The 13,517-nt window shown below is 36.3% G+C and overlaps 1 long non-coding RNA gene across 2 annotated transcripts; it reads left to right on the top strand.

The window, feature by feature from the left end:
• Positions 1 to 6,322: 6,322 nt before the first annotated feature.
• Positions 6,323 to 11,114, top strand: LOC139786501 (uncharacterized). Of its 2 annotated transcripts, XR_011722324.1 has the most exons (7): positions 6,323 to 7,070; positions 7,558 to 7,935; positions 8,055 to 8,213; positions 9,071 to 9,352; positions 9,446 to 9,507; positions 9,596 to 9,729; positions 9,809 to 11,114. It is a non-coding gene; the product is annotated as an uncharacterized lncRNA (long non-coding RNA). The 2 variants fall into 2 exon arrangements; XR_011722323.1 differs by lacking the exon at positions 6,323 to 7,070 and having other exon boundaries at positions 7,500 to 7,935.
• Positions 11,115 to 13,517: the final 2,403 nt, after the last annotated feature.

Genomic DNA, 13,517 nt, shown 5'->3' with positions numbered 1-13,517 from the left:
ATCTGTAACCCTTTTAGAGCTGTACTTCCGAAAACGTCCCGTGCTCCGATTTAGTTGAAACTTTGTGAATAGGTTTCTTTTAGATAAAAAAGACATATACCAAAAGGATTTTTTGCGACTCCAAAGTTTAGCAACTTTTTTTACATTTTTAACTTGCTTCCTCCGCGAATACATTTTCCACGCGAAACGAGATGTCACAGGGTTTACAACTTTCCATGCGTGGAAAGCTCACGCATGGACTTTGGAGGCACACTATGTGTCTAGTTTAATAATAGTGGAGCCCCCCGCAGGGGGGCGGAACCTAGCCTACTGCCTTCACGCATACACTTTTCACGCGAACCGAGGTTCACCCCCACCCCCCTGCTTTCGGGGGAAGTGCGGTAGCCCCTCCCCCGCTTACGTGTGTACTGTTTCTCTCTCTCTCTCTCTCTCTCTCTCTCTCTCTCTTTCTCTCTCACTGCTAATTCTGTGTATATTATTATACTATGTGATAGATTATATAAATTGATATCTCGAAAACTATGCATCGTAGTTTACAACGTTTCTGATTTTCTGAAGTTTCGCCAATGATGTTTATGTTATGACTTTGACGGGTATGACTTTATGGTTGTTTACATTACTTGAGAGCTGTTTTGGTTTGTTTCGCGTGGAAAATGTATGGGCGGAGGAAGCAAGTTAAAAATGTAAAAAAAGTTGCTAAACTTTGGAGTCGCAAAAAATCCTTTTGGTATATATCTTTTTTATCTAAAAGGAACTTATTCACAAAGTTTCATCTAAATCGGAGCAAGGACGTTTTCGGATACATAGGTTAGTTGACGCGCTTTAAACACTTACAATTGTCAATTAATTGTCAATTAATTGTCAATTAATAAGTAATAAATATCGCGTGCACACATGTGAATAAATAATGAAGTTTTCTATTTTTCGGTACTTGATTTACTCATCCTTTCTACTATAACCTTTTCCAACCAGTATTCTCTACCGATCAATCTTTGAAAAGGATTGAAAAAAAGAATAGAAGTATGAAGTATGAAAATCTCTCTTTCTCTCTCACTCCCTTTGAAAGAAGAAAAAAAAACAGAACGCATAGCTCCCGAGTCGCAGGAAATCAGAGCATAAATATTGAATATATAAAAAAACATTTAAAAAAAAAGAGCCAGCAGCGAGACTCGAACCAGCGATCTCGCGCTTATGAAGCTGGCGCGCTGCCCGCTGCGCCACGCTTTCGGTTGGAGACTCGTAAACTGTTAAGCTACTAGTGATGCACGCAAATATTCAAATCGCTTTTTCTCGAAGATGCTTGAGAAGTGCATCCTACGGCTTGGTCCATAAGATTTTCTTTTTAAGCACTGCACGTACGTAAAATTTTAGCCAAATCGGGGATGACAACGTCGTGCCCTCCCCTTGTTAAATACTTTTAAAGCGCGTCACTAACCTACTATAATTCCTGTCAACTTTTACGTTTAATATCTCGCTTCGCGGGGCAGATGAGCGACACTTTTTTCTGCCAGATTCGGTCGTTTTGTGCAAAAACGCGTCGATTAAGCCTAAGTTCAACGAAATCGGTGAGGAGGCCACTATTCTTCAGATTTACCAAAAATGTTAAAAAAGTTGCTAAACTTTGGAGTCGCAAAAAATCCTTTTGGTAGGATATGTCTTTTTTATTTCAAAGGAACCTATTTACAAAGTTTGACCTAAATCTGAGCACGGACGTTTTCGGGAGTTTCGCCCCTTTTAGTTGTACACCTTGTATACATTTTTCAATTTCGACATAAAACATAATATTTGAAAACGCCATAGTTCCGTATTATGTTTTAGAAAGGATACAGAAATTCTGTTAATAATAGTATTGTATAATTTTTCATGCTGCAGCTATATAATAATTATAAGAGATATTGACAGTCAATATATTGACAGAAACTGTGTAGATTTCATTATATTTCAATTACTATAATGATTATTATACAAATAAGCTCATATATGTATGTATGTATTGTTGCGCTGCGCTCCGCTATTTCTTAAACACTCGCGTTCGCGCCGCGCACTCCCGGATTCGCGAAAGAAAGAAGCACTTTTTTAAAAAGGAGGATCTCGGGTTTATTCAAGTTCAGAACGATTATACATAAAAGATCTAGAGAACAGGTCCGAACGGTTCGAATCTCCAGATAAATCTGACAGTCGAAGATAAATCAATACATTCATATGTGTCCCGTTGTCAAGGGACGCGCTTCGGCTTGAAGCTACTCAGTTCAGGCTTCTCGTGAGCGAAGTTCAACGGGTGTCTCAGCACGGGCGCAACACTGCCCTCCCTCTTCAAGATTGTCGTCCCGACAATCCGGAAGGGCAGCTGAATAAGCGGACCTCTTCCTCTTCGAGTCTCCTGTCACAGCCTCTTCTGGGCGAGAGCTGGCCAGGCTCTTCCCCCTTGCCGATTACAGGACGACTCCGCTGGAACTCCACTTCATTCCGGCCCGATGCGGACCCCTTGCTTCCAGCGCTGATTCGCTCCTCTTGAAAGTCTTCGGACTGGGGGGGGGGGAACTTCCGTGGACCCTGCGTCTCGCAAGACTTCCCCAGTCCCCGCCTCGGCATTTGCTCTAAGTCCCACGGAAAACCACGGATCGAAAACCGTGGGCGAGGCAGACTTCTTTAAGAAGACTTCAAGCGATTTCGTTGCCTCTGACATCTTCTTTCATAAGTTCTTTCGCTCTCTCTCTCTCTTTCTGCGAAACCAAATATAAAACGCAGTAACTCGGAACACAAAAAAAAAGTTATTTATTCTAAACATAATCTTTACCGGGCTCCGATCTACTCAAATTGCGAGAAAAACTCTCGCAACGGAATCGTTCCGTCGTACGTACCGGGCTTTAATTTTACACATTCCGCTTCGCGACGCGAGTCTTCCCCTCCCCGATACACTTCCGCGAACGCGATTCGCGACCCCAAATCTCCGTAAGCTCTGTTATTGGAAGGACTTATCTGTGTGCGATCTTGACGCGAAGGCTCCGCATCCCGCTGCCGTAACAACGCGGCGTGCTTCTCGCGCATCTGCCGCATCTCCTGTAGCATCGCTCGCAGGATCTCTTCCTCTGCTGAGACCTGAGGGGCGCTCGAGCCGGGTCGTATCTCCGTCTCTGTCTCGAGCCGCGGAGCACTCGGCCTCGGGGTTCCCTTCCGCGCTCTCTTTCTCGTCGCGGGCGCTGTCAATGGCTCGTCGGTGCTCGTCATTTAGTTCCGCTCGTCCGCTCGTCCTATCCCGGACGAGCCCCCAAAATGTTGCGCTGCGCTCCGCTATTTCTTAAACACTCGCGTTCGCGCCGCGCACTCCCGGATTCGCGAAAGAAAGAAGCACTCTTTTAAAAAGGAGGATCTCGGGTTTATTCAGGTTCAGAACGATTATACATAAAAGATCTAGAGAACAGGTCCGAACGGTTCGAATCTCCAGATAAATCTGACAGTCGAAGATAAATCAATACATTCATATGTGTCCCGTTGTCAAGGGACGCGCTTCGGCTTGAAGCTACTCAGTTCAGGCTTCTCGTGAGCGAAGTTCAACGGGTGTCTCAGCACGGGCGCAACAGTATGTATACATGTACGTATAAAACTTTATACCAAGAGCAAATGATGTGCATTGGTCAGCGTATATGTCTAAATTTAACTGTAGCTTATGTAGTTATTGAACTACAATTTTACATAAACTTTTTATTAGTTTAGTGACTTACGTTCATTACAATTCACATTGCGATTTGAATCTAACACAAATTTCTACTGAAAAGAATGGTGTATTTTTTAATTTTGCAGCTTTGTATTTTGTATTACTTTTTAGTTTGCGCAAATTATTCTAAATGAAAGATCAATATACGAATATACTGTACGTATTTTAACAGCAGGCTTGTTTATACCTTTCGCATATGTTACTGTTTCCGACATATTTGTATACAAATATAAATACAACCTTTATTATTAGCAATTTTTATTAATTCTATTATATTCTTCAATTTTTTCTACCCCTATTTCATGTACAATTCTTTAAAATTTGTTTAATCAGTTCTTGAGTTATAGAAATTTCAGTAAACTTGACTGTTTTTTTTAACAGAAATCGGTAACCCCTTTATTATTAACAATTTTTATTAATTCTATTATATTCTTCAGTCTTTTCTACCCCTATTTCATATATAATTCTTTAAAATTTGGTTAATCAATCAATAATTCTTTAAAATTTCTGTTAAAAAAAACAGTCAAGTTTACTGAAATTTCTATAACTCAAGAACTGATTAACCAAATTTTAAAAAATTATATATGAAATAGGGGTAGAAAAAACTGAAAAATATAATAGAATTAGAAATAGATCGATATCTCAAATATTAAGAAAGCTACAGCGTAAAACACACTTTTCTAAAAAATGAAAATCTCCTTAAAATCCATACCGGTCGACAGATTTTAATAAAATTAGAGGAGAACATACTTTCTATGATACTCTATTTGTGTACTAAAATTCAACCTGGTATCTAAAAAATTGTAGAAGTAGATGCGTGTACAAAAAATCCGTACACACACACACACACATACATACATACTTCCGGACATTTTTTACTAATATGATTTTTCGACATTTTGGAACATTCTAAACCTATTTCCATCAAAATCTCGAAAAAAAATTTTTTTACCATCACAAAGCTTCCTCTAGGAAGCTATGAGGAAGCAAAAGATCTCACAAATGTCTCATATATGTCTTAGATACGTGAAAATGTCCGCTATTTTGTCACAAAGACCTTTATGAAAGATTGCACAGACATCTCCTAGAGATTTTGCTACCATCTCTGAGATGTTTTGCAAAACATTTTGAGTACGTTGCATAAAGATATCTGGCAATTATTACATACGCTCATATAGTAGGATAATTAAAATCGTTAGGTAAATGAGAGGAACTATATGTTAAACCACAAAATAAATCGTATTTGATCGCATAAACATTTTGTTCTTGCATTTACTTAATTACAATCTCATTTATTCCATATTTGAGGCTATCTCTTTAAAGTTCTCCCATTTCTCTAAAGGGATCCTATATAAAGTTATATTAAGGTAGTTCGATGATGAACAACTTTTGCCAAAAGTGATAGGTTTTATTTTTTATATCGAAAAAAGGAACTCTCCTGAATCGATTAAGCCTAGAAAAAAGATAATTCACCGTCCCGTTCTCAAGATATTTAATTTTAAAATTAGGTGATTTTAATTATTTTAACATTGGTCTAATAGGAAAAGAGGTTATTTTCCTATGAATAACACGATTTTGCGAAAAATCTTTTGCCAAAAATGTCTGAACAATATATATCGATGGAAAGAGGACACTGTGAGAAAGCCTATAGTTGAAGGTGAACACGATCCACCGTACAATAATTAAAGTTGAAAACTAGTCAAGCGACGCGTTAACACACACTTTATTTAATCTATTTCAGGCAAAATATTATTCTACAACGTAAAAATTATTTACTAATGGTCTTTTTACGTCGTTACAAAGCTTTGCGATGCGTTATTCTATTTTTTTATAATCATAAAAATAAAAAAATTATAAACATTGTTTTGACTTCGGCCCTTCATCATCGAACTACCTTAACTTTTAATTTTATTAGATTTTACCATAGACGTATCAAGAGACACGGTAGTGTCTCGCGCCAAGTACACGCGGAGCGAGACCGACCGTGACTCTTTTACGCGACGCGACGAGTTGCGAGTACTCGAGATGTTGAGATCTCGATAACGAGTGAACGGATCAAGTTCTAAGTAGGCTTAATCGATAGCTTGGGGTCGAATTAGGGGGGGGGTTTCTCTTATAATATTTCCGCTACGTGCCCTACGAGCGGAGATATTGCGACGCAAAGTCCAAATGTGAAAATTTATTTTTAAGATACTTCTTCTACGTCGACCGTATTTCATGCCATGGCATCATTTCATTGGCTGGAATCGCGTCCTTTTCACTTTTTCGACACTGGCGGTGCCACTAGTATCGCCAGTTTCTCGATGATACGTGTGTGTAAACTGCGCGCAGTGCAGACCAGTGCAGACAGTGCGTTTAGCGCGCTGTCACCTGTCACAGTCAGTTATAACCTATAACCTATAACACGGTATAGTGTCCCACGTCAAGTACGCGCGGAGCGAGACCGACCGTGACTCTTTACGCGACGCGACGATTAATATTTTTTCTGATTCAAGGTAATTGTTTTATTTACATGTAATTATCCTATTATTATACGACGCGAAGCGAAACCGCACCGTGACTCTTTTACGCGACTAAGTGCATGTGACAGGAATTATAATACCCAGATAGCAAAATGTGTTCGTTCTGAGTACATATTGTACTCACGTTTATTAAAAACATGATGGCAAGAATAGACACAGATGCGGGCTCATATGTTGCTCAGAATGCAGACATGTTATGAAATTTATAAAAGTTTACAAAATAGTGACATAATGAACACATAAATGTTCAATGAAATACTGCATATTGTGTGCATATAAAGCTCAAGAAATGACAACAATTTTAAATATTTCATACTTAATAAAATTATTTAAAAACATGTAAATAAATAAGTAAGACGTATCCAACAATTTATCAAAAATTGCTTCGCAGACCTCTGCACTATGTGATACCAGAGGTATCACTTAAGCTGATCTGCAGCAAAGAACATTGTATAATTAGGCTTCTCACAAGCTCGCCTCTTATACTAGCGCGTGATGGTTTTTGATTACGAGAAAGTGACGCGTGGTATAGCCGCGTCGCGGCAGCGTGTGGTACTAGCGCTCGCGGTAATTGTTGTAAAATTATTTCCACCAGGGTCAGCATGTGATTATCATGAGTTGGCTAAGTAACGTAAATATCTGAGCTCATATATTTCCTCATATACATGTTAACTTGTACTCATGATGTGTATCATCACAATATGATCACAAGACATACATCACATTTCGATCAATATCAGAAGATCATGACGTGATGAAATCTGATCATCAGGCATTGTTATCTGGGTAGTTTACAACTCTTGATAAGTCAAAGAATAATAGTTTACGTTTACGTGAGTATTACTTCTGTAGTAACTTATACGAACGATATCATCGTAGTTACTATAAAATCTCCCGTTTATGCGGAGGAATTATCGTATCGTTCGTAAGTTACTACAGAATTAAGTAACGTTCGCGTAAACGTAGTATAGGTTAGATTACCGATTTCTTACAAAATTTTACATAAAACGCGAGATTCACTTATGGGAGCTTTCCAGCAAGCGACACAAGTCGACACAGGTATCGTTTTGTCTTTGTTACTCATTGCCAAAAAAGAAAGATAGAACGACGTTTGTGTCGGCTTGTGTCACTTGCTGGAAAGCTCCCTATGTATGCAAGTTTAACGCCTATTGAGTTAATATGAAATAATTTTCCTAAATGTAATAAAAATAACACGATGTTATATATGCGGTTTGCCGTGAATATATATATATATATATATATATATATATACATGTGATTTCTGCCCAGTGCTCTGAATGTTATGTGATTTTTGCCCAGTGCTCTGAATGTCATCTAGTCATACATATCATGCTTTGATACAAGGAACGTGAAAAAGAGCAGGAAAAGAAAAGAACAAACAGAAGAGACAGATTCAAGCTTTGTCTTTTAATCTGGACGAAGACAATGCCGAAAAATCCCCGCAGTCAGAAAATGAGCAATCTGATGGCCTCGCGATTAAGAAGATTAAGAAAAATCCAGATGTAGATACAAGTTTCTTGCCAGATAGGGAAAGGGAGGAGGAGGAAAATAAACTTAAGGAAGAATTGAGGCAAGAATGGGCTGGAAAGCAGAACGCGTTGAAGGAAGAAGAAATTGAGATCACATTCAGTTATTGGGATGGATCTGGCTATCGTCGGAGTGTTATAATGAAGAAAGGTGAATGTCTCAGTGATTTAGAGAATTTTTAAGTTATTAAAATACTCCAGTGTCACTTTTGGAGTAACATTGGCGTGATATATAATGTTCTACTGCATAAATTAAATTTTCACATACAGGTAATTCTATCTATCAGCTTCTTCAGAGATGTTTAGAAGTTCTGAAGCGTGAATTCAGCGAGCTTAAAACAGTAATGGTAGATCAGTTAATGTATGTCAAGGAGGATCTTTCTTATATTACCGCACTATTATACGTTTTACGATTTTATTGTAACTAAGGTAAAGATACTAAGTGATAAAACTTATGAAGCAATATCACAATGTTGGCATGTTATTTTAATGTATGTAATATTGCGATTAGGCACGAGGAAAAAGCGAACCTCTGTTCACATTTGACGTTCACGATGATATTTGTGTTATGCATGATGCTTCTGTCGAAACCGAGGAATCACATGCCGGAAAAATTTTACTTAGGTATTTATCATTAAAAGAATACTTTGTATAATTCTCTTTTATGTTATTTCTCATTAGATCATGGTACGAGAGGAACAAACACATTTTTCCAGCGAGTAGATGGGAACCTTTTGATCCAACGAAAAGTTATGACAAATATACAGTGTCGGATAAAAATAGGAAAAAAGATAAAATCTGATAAACTTAGTTTCAACGAATTGTCCAATTTTGTTTAAAGGATTCAGATTCAAATTCATTCAGTTATGTGATAATATTTAATTCATTTACTCGATTATGTAGCTCTACTAAATTACAGTCCTTTGAATCTGAATCCTTTAAACAAAATTGGACAATTCGTTGAAACTAAGTTTATCAGATTTTATCTTTCTTCCTATTTTTATCCGACACTGTATACTTGTCATAACTTTTTGTTGGATCAAAAGGTTCCCATCTACTCGCTGGAAAAATGTGTTTGTTCCTTTCGTACCATGATCTAATGAGAAATAACATAAAAGAGAATTATACAAAGTATTCTTTTAATGATAAATACCTAAGTAAAATTTTTCCGGCATGTGATTCCTCAGTTTCGACAGAAGCATCGTGCATAACACGAATATCATCGTGAACGTCAAATGTGAACAGAGGCCCGCTCTTTCCTCGTGCTTATAGATATCCATTAACAGGTGGTACTTATGGTCAGCAGTCCAGACTCCGGAAAATCACATTTTGCAAAGAATTATCTGAAGGAATACGAATACGTCAACAAAGACACTTTAGGCAGCTGGCAGAAGTGCATTGCTGCAGTCCAACAATACTTGAATTAAGGAAAAAGTATAGTTATAGACAATACCAATCCTGATCCAGCTTCGAGAAAGAGAGATATTGAGATAGCCAAGAAGCGCAATGTTTCGGTCAGATGTTTCGTCATGACGACAAGTATAGAACACGCGAAACGTAATAATAAGGTAATCGGAAATTAACATTAACCGTCATCGTGTGAAAGAATCGTATAAAGTAATGTTTCCGAAAATTCTAATCGATTTATTATTATATTACAGTTTCGCGAGTTGACTGATCCAAGCCACATTTCAATCAACGAGATTATTATCAACTCCTACGTGTAAGTAGATTTTAGATATATACATCTCTACACTCAAAATTATTTATCTTTGGATATGTAATTATACTTTGATGTTACTCTTTTGCAGGTAAATGGTCGACAGAAGCTTACAATGTGGTACAAAATTGTTCCTCAAAGGGAGTTGCTGCCCAAACTCAGATTGAAGGTCGCATTCAAACTAATATTTATGCAAATATTTATTTTATGATACAAAATTATGAGGTAAGTAGTTATTATTATCCAATCTTCGAGAATCTCTTTGCAGATGCGCAAATTAATTGAAATTAATTGATTTTTAAAGCTAATTTCCCTTACTGAAGAACTGGTAATGAACGGACATGCTGAACAAGTAGGCATGGGACCAGATGAATGAAGCCAGAAACACTTGAATCCATCTGTACATAAGAGTTGTCAAGAAACTCTACAATTTTCACGCATAATCCGCGATTCTTAGTCAGTATGGACTAGAGTTTAATACAATCGCTATTGATGATCCCCTTTAATCGCGTCAAAATTGATTATTTCGCTTTTTGACTTCGTTCTTTACTCATGTTGTAAAATAGTTTTCCGATTGTGTAGAATATTTTTATTTAGAAAAAAATTTATAAAGATTGTTATATTGATCGTAGAGTAGAGAAAACAATAAAACTTAACATTTTACAAAGTAGTGTCACATTTAAACTAGAACATTGTATCGAATAACTCAGACGAATTAGGAAATTTGTTTCTACGTGACTCATGTCTATTTCTGATTGGGGACGATTCGAGAACTCATTGAAATAATTTAATTTCTTTTCACGTTTAAATTTAGGTCACCGTAGATTAAACTTGTTACCTTAGAAGTTATTGTTAAATGGAGCATTTTATTTAATATTTCGCACTTCACTGTTGTGGCATAAAATTATTTTATGTTTCAAAAGATGGAGACTAAGCTTTCGAATTAATCCAGATGTACGCATATATACTGTATATATTTGATTAATTGTTTACTTAGATATCTATGATTCTTGCGCGATATGCTAATACATTTTTTTCTATGCAAGATTTCAATGCAGTAGAAACTAGTTAACTGGGAAAAAGAGTCTATAAATGATTCGTAACTCGTGCAATTGCGCTCAACTGGAAACGTTTGGCAGTTATGAAATGTTAATATTTAATATTGTTGTTAAGCATAATATAGAAATATTTTTCTAGGAAATGTATACAAGTAAGGTTACAATCATTAAATCGCTCACAGTGCTCACGTACATAACTTTGTCGCGCGCTGCGATTAACTCAATTTATTATAATTTATTATAATTTTTTAACAAAGCGAAAATATAGCGCAATGAACATCGTTACGTAATAATAATTCGTAATTCATTTTCGTGTATATAATATGTAGCTGACTGCAATCTTTGACTCTATTCAAATTTTGTACAACACTTCATTTAGCATTGTATTAATCATTAAGTAGCTTTGAGTACATTTAGTAGCTTTTGTATATTCGTCAGTTTAATCCTTGAAGTTATTAAGACTTGCATGAATTTTTACCGCAAGTTCTCTTACATCTTTTATACGCCTTCTGTAAAATATATAAAAATATATCATAACTGAATTAACTCGCATATCTTGGTCTGTCTTTTTTTCTCCATTGCTTAACTTCTATTCGCCTCCCGACTTGACGTATACGCTACTATACTCGTCCAAGACGTTATTCGCGACATTTACAAGCTCTCTGTCTTTCTCTTCAATCGCTCTAAAAAAAATGTGTCGTCTTGAAGTGATTGATCTCCCTAAAGGATTTAAAAGTTAAGCTTTGCGAAGACATAAGATATACGTTAGCTGGAAAATCGATTCACAGTGGGATTAGAAAAAGACGGAATGTTATGCGGTCGGTTCTTCAACAGTATAACGGCTAGGTTTCGCGACTAGGTTAATCCACTTGCATATCGGTCATTGCGATCTCGCTCTTGTACATACTTGACTCATCGTCATGAGACTAGCTCCATTGTTCGCGAAGATACTTTTCTCTTGTTCTCTCTTCTGCTACCCTAAGGCGCGCGCGTGCGTGCGTGCGTGCGTGCGTGCGTGCGTGCGTGCGTGCGTGCGTGCGTGCGTGCGTGCGTGTGTGCGTGTGCGTGTGCGTGTGCGTGTGCGTGTGCGTGTGTGTGTGTGTGTGTGTGTGTGTGTGTGTGTGTGTGTGTGTGTGTGTGTGTGTGTGTCAAACGTTTTACCTATTATTAACAACTTCAGACACATTACATTTTTATTTTTAAGTAGTAATTTTTTTCTGTGGTATACATATGTATAGCATTAACAAGGTGTACAACTAAAAAGGTTACAGATTATTATTTAAAAAAAACTAAGCAAAATATTAAATTGTTGTTTTCTTTAGAAATAATAGTCCGTAACACCTTTAGCTTCACACCTTGTACATACTGTTTATAAGATTATAAGATATATTGTTTATAAGATTAAGATGCGTAACACTACAAAAAGGCGTGATATCCGTACAAAATTACCTTTTTTAAAAAAAAGGTAAAAAAAGGCGCCAAGTACACGCATAGTAGTGTATATGTATTATGTTGGTACCTTGAAAAAAACAAAGTGGTAGTATAATACCTCCAAATAGCTTTACCCTGTACATACTGTTTATAAAATGCGTAATACTACAAAAAGGCGTGATATCCGTACAAAATTACCTTTCTTAAAAAAAAGGTAAAGAAAGGCGCCAAGTACACGTATAGTAGTGTATATGTTGTTACCTCGAAAAAAAAGAAAGTGGTAGTATTATACCTCGAAAAAACCTAAGTAACAAGTGGTAGACGTACTCTTTGTATCTCGAAAAATCTCGAAAAAATCTAAGCAGTAGTATCTTTATTTCCAAAAAATTATAACCCAAGTGATACACATCACAAAATTATGTAAGAGTCGCGCTTCAAGTGATCTATTACAATTACAAAAAAGAAATGATATCTCTTTAAATTACAGCGCCAATTACAGAGAGAACATATATATTGCCTCAAAAAATAATTGTTGCACTACTTTGAAAAATCTTTACATGGTGTCAATTAGAAAAAGAATGTATGATAACAATTTTATAAGATTAAAAAATTTTATTTAAATTTAACAAGGGAATACAAGATATTTAAATACAAAGTTTACATGTGTATTTTTTAGTGGTCATAAAGAATTACAGAGGAACAGTACAAAATAAAAATATTTTATTAAAATATTTAATCCAACGAGGGAATACAAGGTATTTAAATACAAAGTTTATATATGTATTTTTCAATAGAATAAAAGATTTAATCACAAAGAATTACAGAGATAGTACAAAATAAAAATATTTTATTAAAATACATAAATTTTTCTTGTAAAAAAACTTGGCGCTGCTAGATCTCGAAATTATAAACAAATAAGGATAACAATAAATAAAAATAATTCATAGAAGAATGCGACGGGAGTAACAAAATGATTATCAGCGTGGTGTGTATGTGCGAGCGAGTGATATGGGTGTGCGTGACGACGGCGAATAATGCGGCTTATAATTAAGTATAGGATAAGTTTATTTATTTATTTAAAATTTCCAGGTCTAGCAGCGCCAAGTTTTTTTACAAGAAAAATTTATGTATTTTAATAAAATCTTTTTATTTTGTACTATCTCTGTAATTCTTTGTGATTAAATCTTTTATTCTATTGAAAAATACATATATAAACTTTGTATTTAAATACCTTGTATTCCCTCGTTGGATTAAATATTTTCAGCAAACGCTCTTCCGATGGCGAATTGTAGAGGCGCAGTGAACGATTTGTAAGGCGTTAACGCAAACGGCTTAAAGACGCCCAAGAAACGCTTTTCCCGACTCCGTAACACAAGCGTTTTCCCACCGTTCAGCAAACGTTCTTCTAACAATGCCGCTAGGCGGCGTATCTTTCTCGCATTTAAAACATTGCCAAGACAGCCATTCTGCTTAGGGCCATAGGCTCAATAGAGGCTGCACGCAGTTTTCAATGATGAAAGCAAA

This window comes from Temnothorax nylanderi, unplaced genomic scaffold (genome assembly GCF_030848795.1).
Source record: "Temnothorax nylanderi isolate EJ_2023f unplaced genomic scaffold, tnyl_v1.0 TNYL_tig1054_pilon, whole genome shotgun sequence".
NCBI lineage: Eukaryota > Metazoa > Arthropoda > Insecta > Hymenoptera > Formicidae > Temnothorax > Temnothorax nylanderi.
This window is presented reverse-complemented; position numbering and strand designations above follow the sequence as displayed.